Source organism: Haliaeetus albicilla, chromosome 11 (assembly GCF_947461875.1).
Source record: "Haliaeetus albicilla chromosome 11, bHalAlb1.1, whole genome shotgun sequence".
NCBI classification, from domain to species: Eukaryota; Metazoa; Chordata; class Aves; order Accipitriformes; family Accipitridae; genus Haliaeetus; species Haliaeetus albicilla.
The window spans coordinates 17,544,162-17,556,655 of NC_091493.1; positions in this window are offsets into that span (position 1 = coordinate 17,544,162).

Genomic DNA, 12,494 nt, shown 5'->3' on the forward strand with positions numbered 1-12,494 from the left:
GTTTCCAGTCTCTTCTCTCACCCTGAAAGCACGCATAAGCTGCTTTACTGTAGAAGCCAGTTTTATGCCTTGGAGGGACCCCTGATTCATGAGTTGCAAAGCTAAGTTTTAGTACCAGCTCTGCCACCGACTCACATGTTGGCTGTAAGCACCTTCATTACTGTTGGGTTATTTAAAATGTCCAGCCCACTAATTTAAGGTTTGTCTGTTCTTATGATTCTTGTGATGTTTTGTAGAGACATTATTTATTTTCAGTGCCAACCAAATCTATTCAAATCTATTCAAATTAATTCATTGAATCAACATCTTAAAACATGATCTTTTAATATAGGTACCTGCAAATTCTGTTAATAGTCAGAAATGTTAGCTATCTGTCAGGCTCAACAAGTGTCAGTCTGTTGAGTTGAAGATTTCTTCCCCAGCTGAACTCTGTTCATATGCCACGTCATCTGCAGCTTTTCTATGAGAGGTGAATGAAGGCCTAGTGTACAGCTAAAGGCTGGGAGGAGGCTTCCTTCCTTCCTTTGCACATAGCTGGTGAATCTGCTAACACTGTATGCAGTGTTTACTCAGGCAAAAAGTGAAAAAATACAGATACAAGACCAGAGGAGCCAAGGAAACAAAAAGCAGCAAACAAGGGTATGTATAGGTGAGTTTGTAGGGAGCTGGGCACCAAATGAGTGGAGGGTATACCACTGTTTGAAGAGATTTGAAGAATTATTTAGGTCACAAAAATGACCGGATGGAAAAGATGTACGTCTCCATTCACATTTACATGGCAGAAGCTATTTATGCAAGAAATGTCACTTAGGGGAACCCCTGGAACAGACTGTACAGACAGTGTCCACTAGTTGTGAGTATGTTTAGGCTGGAAATTGAAAGAAGTTCTCTGACAATCACAGCTATTGTTCTGGAGCGCCTTCCCAAATGATGAAACGAAGCAAAAAGCCTGTTGCTGTTTTCACAGAGAAAACTGGTCATTTTAAGAAACAGGATTTTATGAAGTGGCTTCCTTCAGGAACCAGGGACAAAATCTGAGGCTCAGCATGTCCCCTTAATCTGATATTCTTAATATTTGTTCTCTAGCAAATTAAGGCATTACTTTTCTAAGGATCGTTATACTGAGGTTCTTGTATGTTTGCTTTTGAGCATCTGTGTTTGGATAATTTAATCTTTGTTTTCATCTCTGTCATTGGACTTCTTCAAGAAAACTGAAGTATTTTGTAGTAAGAAAAACAGTGATATTACGCACAGGCTGAAGACATAGTGGAAATACCCCCTGCAGTGTAATCCATTTTTAATCGGTCACATCATTCAACCATGACTAGAGAAGACACTGGAAACAAAATGTTTGGCCTCAGAAACTCCAAAATGTGTTATAAAAGTATAAATATAGAAAATCAGTAAATCAGAATAAAACTAATAATATGGAAAAATCTCAGCAATCAATCATCATGCAATGGCTGAGATTATTTCAGTGTATTACAGGTACACATGGGCCTGAAATAACATATTTTTTGCTTTGGGTTACACCATTAATGTTGTAAAACTCTGATTCTTGACTACTGTAGTTACCCAAAAGGAAGACTAGCTTTTTTTAAAGTTAAACTACTTGGAAAAACAAAGGTCATTCTAGACTCCATCATTGTCCTTTTAGGTTAATATGGTAATTAATGTCTGTTTTTTAAAACAGAGCAATTATTCAAAAGCTTTCTTTTTTTATTCAGATTACATAGGGTGTAAGCATAGCACAAAACTATCCTACCATTTTGCCTCTACCTTTCTTTCAAAGTTATTGTCTTTGCCCTGTCCTGTCCTTGTCTGTCCTGTGACAACCAGTGAGGTTATCTGCCAGTTGCACTGGGCAGTTTTCTAATATCTCTTAAATGCCTCAGCTATCAAATAACTGTAGGAACATTGGTTATAGATCAAAGTCCCATTGTGCTAATTACTGTACAAACAGGAGAAGCAGAGAACCCAATGCCTTCCTTCAAAAAGTACAAGCTAAGTGAAGTAACATTCCTAAGTGTCTATGTCTAAATGGTTAGCTGGTAGTACACTTGTTTTGAATCTTACCTCTATGCAGTACAGTGACAAGTATCTCCTTATTGAGCCAGTGAAGAGGATTTTACACCTGTCTTTCCTTCTTTAGATAGTATATAATGCATTGCCTACAACAGCAAGTTACAACCTTGCTTTCTCTCCTGAGCATGTTTAACCAGGGTTGGATGACACAAGGTGAACATTGGTTGGTGTTCATCAGCATTGCTCCATCCACCTTAGCAAAGGCAGACCAATACAGCCCAGATGCCAGGGCGGTGTGTTTATTACCCTGAGCCCTACCAGTGTAATGGGTAAGGTAGGTTTGTTTCACACTGACTCAGACTGTCTTGGTGAGTCAGTGGTTATACACACTACACCTCTACAGACCACCGCAGCATGCCAGCTAGCTGTGTGCAGTGAGAAGCTGGCGGTGTGTATGTGTGCTGAAAGCACTCAGCAGTCTCCATTTTAGATTACAGGAAGTTTTGGTGTGTATTTCACAGACATGGTTGGTTCATTTGTGAGGATCAGCTGGGCAGCTGCCTTGTAAGAGCAGAGTTTCTGGGAAAACTTCCCATCTAAACACAAATTTTTGGATCGATTCACAATAAAATTTTAAGTGAGGTCATCATAAGGATAGAAGTATGAAGGGGCTTCTGCTCACCTAAAGCAGTCAAATATATTTGTTTGTCCAAGATAAAAAATAACAAGGAAGCCTCTTTCTTGCGCTGTCTCTGATCCCTCTGTGAGAAGGGAATAGGGCTGCTCTGAAGCCTGGGGTGCCAGGGAGCAGCAGGGCGAGCTGGCCACCGGGACTCATCGCAGGGCTGGCAGGACTGTGCCTACACTGGCTGGACCGCAGTCAGACAGCATGGCAAGCAGGGCAGGCGTAGGGATGGTAACCAGCCTCAGCCAAGCGTCCAGCTGCCAGGTGAGCCCATAGTGGCATGTCTGAGGTCAGGCCAGGAGGTCAGCGCGGCAAGGAGGTACGAGACCAGGTATGTGCCTACCTACCCTCAACACAGCTTGGGCAAGGAGGTACGAGACCAGGTATGTGCCTACCTACCCTCAACACAGCTTGGGCAAGGACAGAGGCCAAGGGTCTCAGCTTCAGAACCGCTCCTGAGCAACAGCAGGGCAGGCCCCAGCTTCCTAGTCTGAACCCAGATTACACCCAAGCACTATCAGCCCAGACCTGGAGTGCAGGCAGTTAAACCCTGGGGCAGGGGAGGTGCACTCAGGGCCCCAGCAGGTAGAACTTGCACAGTCCGGTGTTGCACTGGCACCTGGGACTGGGTGGTGAAGGTGGCCAGCACAGGCTTGTCTCTGTTTGTTCAGACCTGCGTCTAGTTGTTTATGCAAAAAAGTCTGAAGTGCCTGTTTATTCGCAGATGGTGTTCATGTCAGTAAGGCTATGACTTTGGCTGTAATTTCAGTAAGGTATGTAACTGCAAGTGTTTGGGGTTTTTTTGGTACAACCTATTTGTCAAATTAAAACAGTTCAAAAGCCAAAATCTTTAGAAATGCTGAAATTAATGATTTACCTATACCTGATGTGTGAGTAGGACAGCAATTAATCATATCTAGTATTTACATAGTAGTATTCAGCCAAATTACTAGGAGAGAGATCATTATTATTTACATAATCTAGAGGAGGAAAACAGGTCTCAGGAGAGGTCAAACAAGAGGTCAGCCAGCATGTGTGAGGTCAGTCTTCCAAGAAGTAATATTTGGCACATGAAAGCAGACTGATTTTTTTTTCATTTTTTTTTTCCCCAGAAATACTGAACACCCACAGCTTGCTTTGAAATTACTGGGAACTCAAGCATTTCTGAAAATCAGTGTGTATGTGACCCACTTGTACTCCTAAATAGATATGTAACTTCTGATGTGACAGTTTGAGCTAAGCAACTTGCATACAGAGAAATCACACCTAAGTCTTATGGAGGAGTAGAAACTGGGATCCATGATTGAAAATCATGTTTACATCCAGTTTTACTGTAAAGCATCCAATTATCCAGGAATGACAGGATGATAGCAGTAGCTTTGCTCCATTGCTCTATTTGAACCTGCTGGTTTCCACTAGTTGCCTTGCTGATGTTTTTTCTGATTTTAGTGCTAGGTTTGCTCACAACTGCAAAAAAAAAAGCTGGCTGTGGGGTCTATGCAGTACAGCTTTGCTGAGGCAAACCTTCCCAACCCTCTGAAATGTCATTCTTATTTGGCTCATTTCTTGCTAGTGAGAAACACACTCCACATTTGTGGCTGAGACTCTACACAAGCCCCCGGAAGAAGCCTACGCACGTGGGATTCCAAAGGGGCTGAATGAAGCAAATTGCACCATTTCCCATCGCTCAAGAGGACCCAGCTGTAATCAGCACCCCTGCTGCACCTCCAACCCACTTCTAGGTGAGTCAAAATCCCAGAATACCAATTGCCTAGTGGAAGGAAGCAATGAATTTCCTTCATACATCACCAGCTGGGACCAGGGTCTGAAACCTTTTGGGAACAGCCTCCAGATGGACTTAAGTCTGGAACTGGAGTGTTCCCAAAGATTTGAGGAACCCCTCTGAGCCCTCAACCAAGGTGCATCGCTAGCTACCCACTTCTAACGCAAGTACTAAGCCACTAATTCCCAAGACAGTTCTCAAATTGGACCAAATAACTTTTGTGAAATCTGATGTTCAGTGTTGCTTTTACTCACAATAAGGCTAAATGTAGTAGCACCATAGCTCTGTAGCTATAGCTAGCTGCTTTTACTGTAGAATCTTATAAGAAAGGACATAGGCCTCTGTTGATACAGCTCCAAGATAAACAGCTCATCAGGCTCACTTCTTTGGCTGGCATGCCTAAGATCCTTCCTTTCCTTCCTCACTCCCCAGGGTACTGCCAAAAGTTTGCAGAGGCCTGCATGGCACGGTGTGAACTAGATCTGCTGCAGAACAGAGCTTATTAGTGCAGCTCACCCGTCTCTTCCAAATATCTTCACATTTTGAAGAGCAATTAAAATCAACAGCACGTAACATATTAACAGCCATAGTAAACATTTCCCTTGGCCATGGCAAACAGCCCTGAGAACTCTAAACTGCAAACAACAGCCCCTCCTCCTGTTTGCAATGGGGATGTACATTTAGGTTCAACACAGCAAAAGTGATTTTCCCTCAGTTTGTTGTTTGTCCTTTGTAAGCCACCTGGGGAGCCACAACCCTCCAGAGTATCGAATTTAGAAAAGTTAAGTCCCCTGAGCAAACTGGAGCTTATTATTCTGGAGTTTATGAAAAGCATAAACTCTAGTAGAAACAAATATTAATCATGGATTGCTGAGAGGGATGCACACCCTGCATAGTATTCATTTCTCACTGGCTACAGGTTTGTCTGGTTAATCCCACACACTGATATTCATTAGCTAGATGAATACACCCACAGCAAGAACAGAATGAATTTGCAGGGTTGTTACTTGGCATAACTTCAGTGACTGTTAACAAGTCTTCATTCTTTATATACCAGTTGTCAGTCATAGCCCTGTTTGTGATTTATAGGAGAGATAAGTGCTATCACCATCTTGCAAATAAAGAGGTAGAAGCAAGAATAGTAGGGCTTGTCTGAGGCCACTGTGGAGATAGCAACTGAAAACCTGGCAGCTCCAGGCCCGTATTTACAAATGTAAATTGTCTGATGGCATTGGTGTTGTCTTACTGGTCACAACTCTTGCAAGGCGCCTTAGTTCACAAACGAATCCTTTCTTTGACAATAACTTTTCAAGACTGATGAGCTCTCACAGACTGTGTGACATTTAAACTGGATGTTGCCACAGAAATGTGCCGTGTCTCATGTATTATCCCTTTGCTCTTTGATCAATTCCTCCTTCTTGTTGAGTTTGCAATTAAGTGTCTTGCAGGAGATTCCCAGTTTTGATTGGATTTGTTGATTGCTTGCCAGGGCATTGCAAGAATTAGACTGTGATGAACGTGATTTGTTCGAGGAAGGCAAGCACCACACCCAGACATTCCCTCATACACCTCAGAGCCATACCGAGCCTGGTGGTGAGGGTCAGTGCTGAATTCTCATCATCTGCGCTTCGGTCTGTGCTTGGGCCTGAGTTGGGATTTTACATTTACAGGAATCTTGAGCTGCTGTTAGGGTAGCAGAAAATCCAAGCCCATGTAGTTCGTACAGCCTGCATAAAACCATTGAACTCATTTTAAATGTTTCTGTCAGTGCGACTTTTTGAACAAGTTTGAACAGGTTCTGCTCTCAAAATTTTTGAGTGAAATTTCATAGGCTGATAAGGACACAAAGGACAGCTCAAAAAAAAGTCTCCACCCGGTGAGGTTTTGAATACCTTACCCACGCAAATAACCCCTTCCGCGGCTGGGGCCGCACCTGAGCAGCAGGCGGAGAGCGGTCTGCCAGCCACGCCGGGAGCCGCCCCGCCCCTCCCGGGTGACCGGCGGCCGGACGTGCCCGGCCGCGCCCCGCGCCCCCTCCGCCCGGGCGCGGGACGCGCCGCGCGGGCGGCGGCGCCCTCTGGCGGCCGCCTCCGGCGCGGCCCGGCCCAGCCCGGCCCCTCCCGGCCCCACGCTTCCCGCCCCGGCCCCAAGCTTCCCGCCCCGCCCCGCCCCGCCCCGCGCCCTGTGGTCCTGCTGTCGGGTATGGAGTGGGTTTCGCACTCGCATCCCAGTGTTTCCGTCGCTCTTCCAGGTGTACGGAAGGTTCTTGCTGTCGGGCTTCTCAGGTTGCTCTAGTCTCTATCACACCCGGCTCACCTGTGTCAGGCATCCCCCTGGATCGCTCCCCTTTACTGTTCCAACAGCGCTGCTCGTGCTTTCGCCGAAGAGTGCAGTTATGAAAGCACCGAGGCCCGTTTGCAGCAAAGTGTCTCGTGGGACCAGAATTTAACATTTTAAGCCTGTTAGGAAATGGCAAAGGGAATTGCATGACTGCAGATATGCGTGTGTTCTGCAGAGAGGCGGCTTGGAAAAGGCTTTAAAGCTCTTTCAGGCTTTAGAGGAAAAGAATATATCAACAAATATAAACCAAGTGAGAAGGCAGTGCAAAAAATTGCTCTGAAGGTGGCAGCCACTTTGATATCTTAGGACGGGTTCCCTTGGTTCTCTCAAGGGCTGCATACCTCTGCTGAGGGTTGTGATCAATTTGTGCAGGCCCAGCTGATGGCCGGAGGGAGCACTCGGAGCCCTGCTGGGGATCACGAGATCTTACCCAACTCCTTCAGGAAATGCCAGCTCAGTTCTGCCTAGTCCGTGCTGCCTTCGCACCCCAAGGCTCAGGCTATGGGGTAGGAATGGTGGCAAGTGCTGCTTATGTGTTGGTGGAGGTCAGGGAGGACCACTCAGGGAGGAGTGTGTTTCTGTAGATAAGATCAGCCCCCAGGTACTTTTGGGGAGCCCAGGGTGCCAGCAGGAATGTGAGGAACTCTGGAGGGCCATGTCACCCTGTTGTTGTAAGACCTATTAGCCTGATGATCATCTAGTGAGTCTAAAGCTACCTGGTTTGGTGAATTCCAGGGGCAAATACCAGGACCAGCTTCTTAATGGAAAGTATATGTTTATGACGTTTATCATAGTTGCTTTCTCTTCTTTCTTCCTCTGAATCCCCTTGCTATTTTATATGCAAGTTTCACATCGCTTTCATTTGTTTCCTTTCTAATCTGAAGAGTCCCAGTTTACTTAATCCTCTGTTAGAGCAGCATTCCATGTACTTTGCTAGCCTTGTTGCCCTTCCTACTTACGAATAGTAATGATCAGCTCAGAGTCCATCACTTCATACATGAAGCTGGGATTTTCTCCCCACGAGCATCACTTGACATTTATCTGCAATAAATGTTAGTGCAGGCAAATGAGAAGCAGCAGAAAAAACAACAGTGGAAAAGTGTGGTATGCTGCCTTCTGGGGGCAGTGTGCACTTGTGTAATTACAGTAACCATGCTCAGCTTTATTTCACGAGTGCAAACTGTGTGCTTGTTGTTTCAAGAATTCCGCTTATGCTGGAACTACTTCCCCATCGCATCTAGTCTGGCTCTTTACACCTCCTGTAGTCATTAACAGTGGGGCCATTACTTGAGTAATTAAGTAAATGCTTCCCCCACCACCACCTCCGTTCCCAGAGTTTTGTCTCTTTTTACTTTACCCATCTCCGGAGTATTTTTTTTTTTCTTTTTTTTTCTCAATACATAGGCATGTTGATTTTTCCCTTATTACGCTCTCCTAGTAGAGAGCTCTTTGGAGGGACCCTACAGAGATACCCTTCACGGAGGCTGGGCTTTCAGTAAAGGTTGTCCAGGCAAACTGCTAAAACCAGCAGTTAGAGGTTCTCCTGCCTGTAGTGTGACACATGACAGAACCAAGTGGCACCCTCAGCCTGGAAAGCCTTAATTCACAGTAGACTTCTCCTGGGTGCTGAAAGATATGCTTTGGGGTCTTTGATTTCTCCTCTGCTCAGTGTATATGCAAACACAGTACAGCATCATTATTTTCTGAAAAACACAAGAAATTAATAATTGAGATAGGTTGGTTGCTTTGTTGTAGTACATCCTCATGCTTAGAAATGTTTTGCAGCAGGAGCTTTCTGAGATGGACGAAAAAAAAAGAATGAGTACCTCATAGCTAGGCCAGCCTGATCTTAAATCTGCAGTAATTTTCAGGAAAAATTACTTAAGTGAATTATGATGGGATCATGGGGTATGCTTCCACATTTCCTCTTGTGGTTTTCCCACTCCTTTTTATATGTAGTATTAAAAGACTGTTTTAAATAGATTCTTAGAAATTAAATTTGAAAAATATGTTCTTGGCTATCTTGTATAGATCAGGTATTTTCCTCAAATATATGCATGGATATCTGTCAATTCTCCTTTAAATAGTTAAAAAATACTGAGTGATAGACATAATTCCAGAAGTGCCAAAAATCTCTATAAACCTAGTAAACTGACTCTAAATGATGGTTTCTGATTTCTCCATTGAGGTAAATGACACAGAAAAGGGAGATATATTTTTTTTCTGAGTCCTTTCTCTAAATAGTTTTTGCCTTGATTAGGAGTTCTGCCTATGTAATAATGTCCAAGCATGATTTATTATTGCATCTCTCTTATTATCTCATTTTATTGTTGTACAACACTACATAAATACTTGCTGACCTGTGCAAATAAGCAGCCCACCTCCAAAGAGCTCTGTTTACCTGCAAGAAGGCACAATAACCCTTCAGTAGAGGAAATTATGTATGATGAGAAGGCAGGGTCACTGGCAAATGAGCACAAAGATGGTTTAACAGGCACAGAGGACAACAAAAGCAGAAGTTGTAATGTCAAGAGAGGGACAAAGAGACACACAGATGAAGCTGATTGAAAGGAATATAGTTTTGCAATGTGGGTAATTCATAACCGCTTAAACTGGAAGGGTTTTCTTAGTTAATTAAACCACAGGATTAAGTAGTCTAAAATTACTGTTGTGGATGTCATTTTAATCCTCAGGCAGTCTAGAGATCTTGGCAGCTGGTGTTTTTACACCTGGGAGAGGTTTACATGTTCAGTTACCCAGCCTTAGCCACGGTTGCAGGTAAGTTCCCTTTGCAGTGAGCATTCACCGACGCGTTGGCGGTCAGGCATGGCAGCTGCTCCACAGGGCGAGGGCGGCTGCTGCTACCAGGTGTCCCTCGGCAGTGCTTTCTTGGGGACATCTGAGCATCTCAAATATCTGATTGGCGATCAAAACTCTCCCAGCGCAGTACGCAGCTCAACCAAGGCTCTCCTCCTTCTACTAGCAGTTTTTGACTGTTAAGGAAGAAATTTGAAGCTGTTTGGTTCAGACCATCTTTAATGGTTTTGCATACTGTGATCTCCTGATGATGTTCCCTTTTCACTGCTGTCTGTAGGGCTTGAGATCTTGCTGTACTAGTTTTTGGTTTATAAATGCTAAATTGTAGTAGCAACAGATTGCTATTCCTCCCACAGTGGCCTTTTTTTTTTTTTTTTGAGTCAGTAGTAGCAGGACTGTTCCTGTAGTCCCTGAAACTTTTTCTCTTCCTCACCTTCCACTCAGATGTCCCACATCTGTTTCAACTGTATGTAGCCTGCATATTTTCCCCTGCTGCTTCGTAAATCTTTACTGTTACAAAACTTCCCATGTACATTACAGGCTGGCCTTCATGGACTAAATACTCAGCAGTGGTTCTCTTCCCTCTCAGTTGTGCTGGATGGACTCACATGGGGATAAGTCCCCACAAGCATCATTCCGAAAGGGCATGTGCACTTCCAAGGTGGTGCTGAAAGCCACAGGCAAGTCCTGAATGTCACTTGTCCTCTGCTTCTGTTCCTAAAACAGTTCCAGAAGCAAAAACAGTTCCAGAAGCAACTTACACAGACAGGGTTGCACACAAGCCCAGCATGTGCAGGACATTGTTGACTGTCAGCCTGTTCTGGCATTTGGAGAAGTTATGCTGGAAACTTGAATTCTAAATGTCATTGTTGCTGGGCCTTGCATTTGTACCAGCCTAAGGCTAGAGGAGCCATGTGTTGCGTGTTTGGGTAAAACGTTATGCTAAAATGGTGGGATGGTAGACTCCAGGCAACCAGAAACCACTGATAATAAGTATCCTTTTCACTTGATACAACACTTGCTATTGTACTGGCTATACACTTTGTAACTAACAAAGTTTTAGCTCGTGAAAGGCACTGCAAACACACCAGGCTAGATCCTAGTCTCTGGCAACCAGATAAATTTTTGTGAGGTTTGGCCTGTTAGCAGGTGGACAATCAAGTGCATATAAATTTAATGCACGAAGTGTGCATGGTGTCTATAAGAAGGCTGCATCTCTAAATCAGCTGGGCAGTGATCATAGTGCAAAACTGCATCCATCACAATGTTTCATATACAGAAAAGAGCAAATGTTACTCATAGTAAAGCAGGTCTGTTGTCAGTGGTATTGGACTGTCACATGTGCCCCAAAACCTGATGATCTAGGCAGCCACCTTTGTGATACCAGTCTTGGTAAATATGCTTTAGAAAATGCTAAAGAAACTGTTTTGGTTACCAAGAAGTGCATGCCATCCCAAGTGCATGCCATCCCAAGGGAACAAGAGGATTATACCCTCTAGACAAAAGGATGAAGATGTAGATTGAAATAAATAGGCAATATTTAGGTTTAGAGACTGTCTAGGTTGTTGACAAAAAAATACAGGCCTGATAGGAAGCTATCCTCAAAGCCAGAGAAATGGAATCATATAGGAGGTCCAAAAGTTTTGTGTATGTCTGTAAAACTTCTGAGTTTCACTCTGTAATGGTATTCTAGTGACATCCAATACAAGTAAGTTTTTAACTCCTGTGCCACCCCTTGTCAAAGGGAAGTTTGACCTAGGAATAGGATTTTCAAGTCCTCAGCTGGCATCATTCATTTGTCAAACTAATTACCCCAGCTCCTGAGCCGATACTATCCCAGCCCTGGGCTTGGAGGCCATCCAGTGAAGTCAGGGACAGTCCGAACCATGCTTTCACCTACCTCCAAGCCTTCCTAGGAGCAGAGACAGATGCGAAAGCTGAGACAGATTGTTAGTTCTGTGGATTTTATTTAGAGCCAGCAGGTGTGATTTTCCACAGGGAGCTTGCTCTTTCCTTGAGAATGACAGCCCAGTGCTACAGCTGCATGGGATCACAGAGTGCACATCCTCTTCCAAACTCACTCGGAGCCAAAGCTAAATGAATTTTGACCCATAATTGTATTGACAGCATTTATTTTCTCACGTAAACATAAAATGCTTTGTCACTCTTTCTCTGATGCACCCACTAGCTAATCCTTCTTTGCTGTAGGGAGCTCACTTTAAGTCAGTTCCTCCCCATTGTCTCTGGATCCTTGGCCTTTACACATTCTGACTTTTGGGGTGGTTTTTTTTTGTTGTGGTTTTTTTTTTTTGGCTTGGAATATATATGTAAAAGTGTCTTTCATCTTTCTTGCACAGTTTATGGTATCTCTCTGCTCCTGTTCCCATTTATGGGACTGTAGTACATACATACACATAGGCTAAGCACCATACAGTTGCATGTACACATGCACACCTCAGCATGAGTCACCTTATCCACACCTTTGTGACCAGAAACACAGTTCTGCTTCATGCATTCACACGCACTTCTGTGATTTGCAAGTATTCAGGAAACAAACAGCCATGAGCTAGCATCTTATTCTGCCGCTGTGTTTTGCGCTAGTACTTTTTGAATGTAACATAAGGTCATTAAACATGGAAATAATACCCTCCTCTGCAGTATAGAAATACCTTTAGATACTTTGAGGGTTTCTGAATGTGCAAATATTTGTGTTTCTGCACAGTCAGGTGTATTTGCCTCCTGCCCTTCAAAGGCAGGAAGTCTGTGTCACTGCAGACTCACAGCAGTGGATTCTTAATGGGGATCCCAACCCAAACTGACAGATCTTGGGTGTAATTTTTTTAA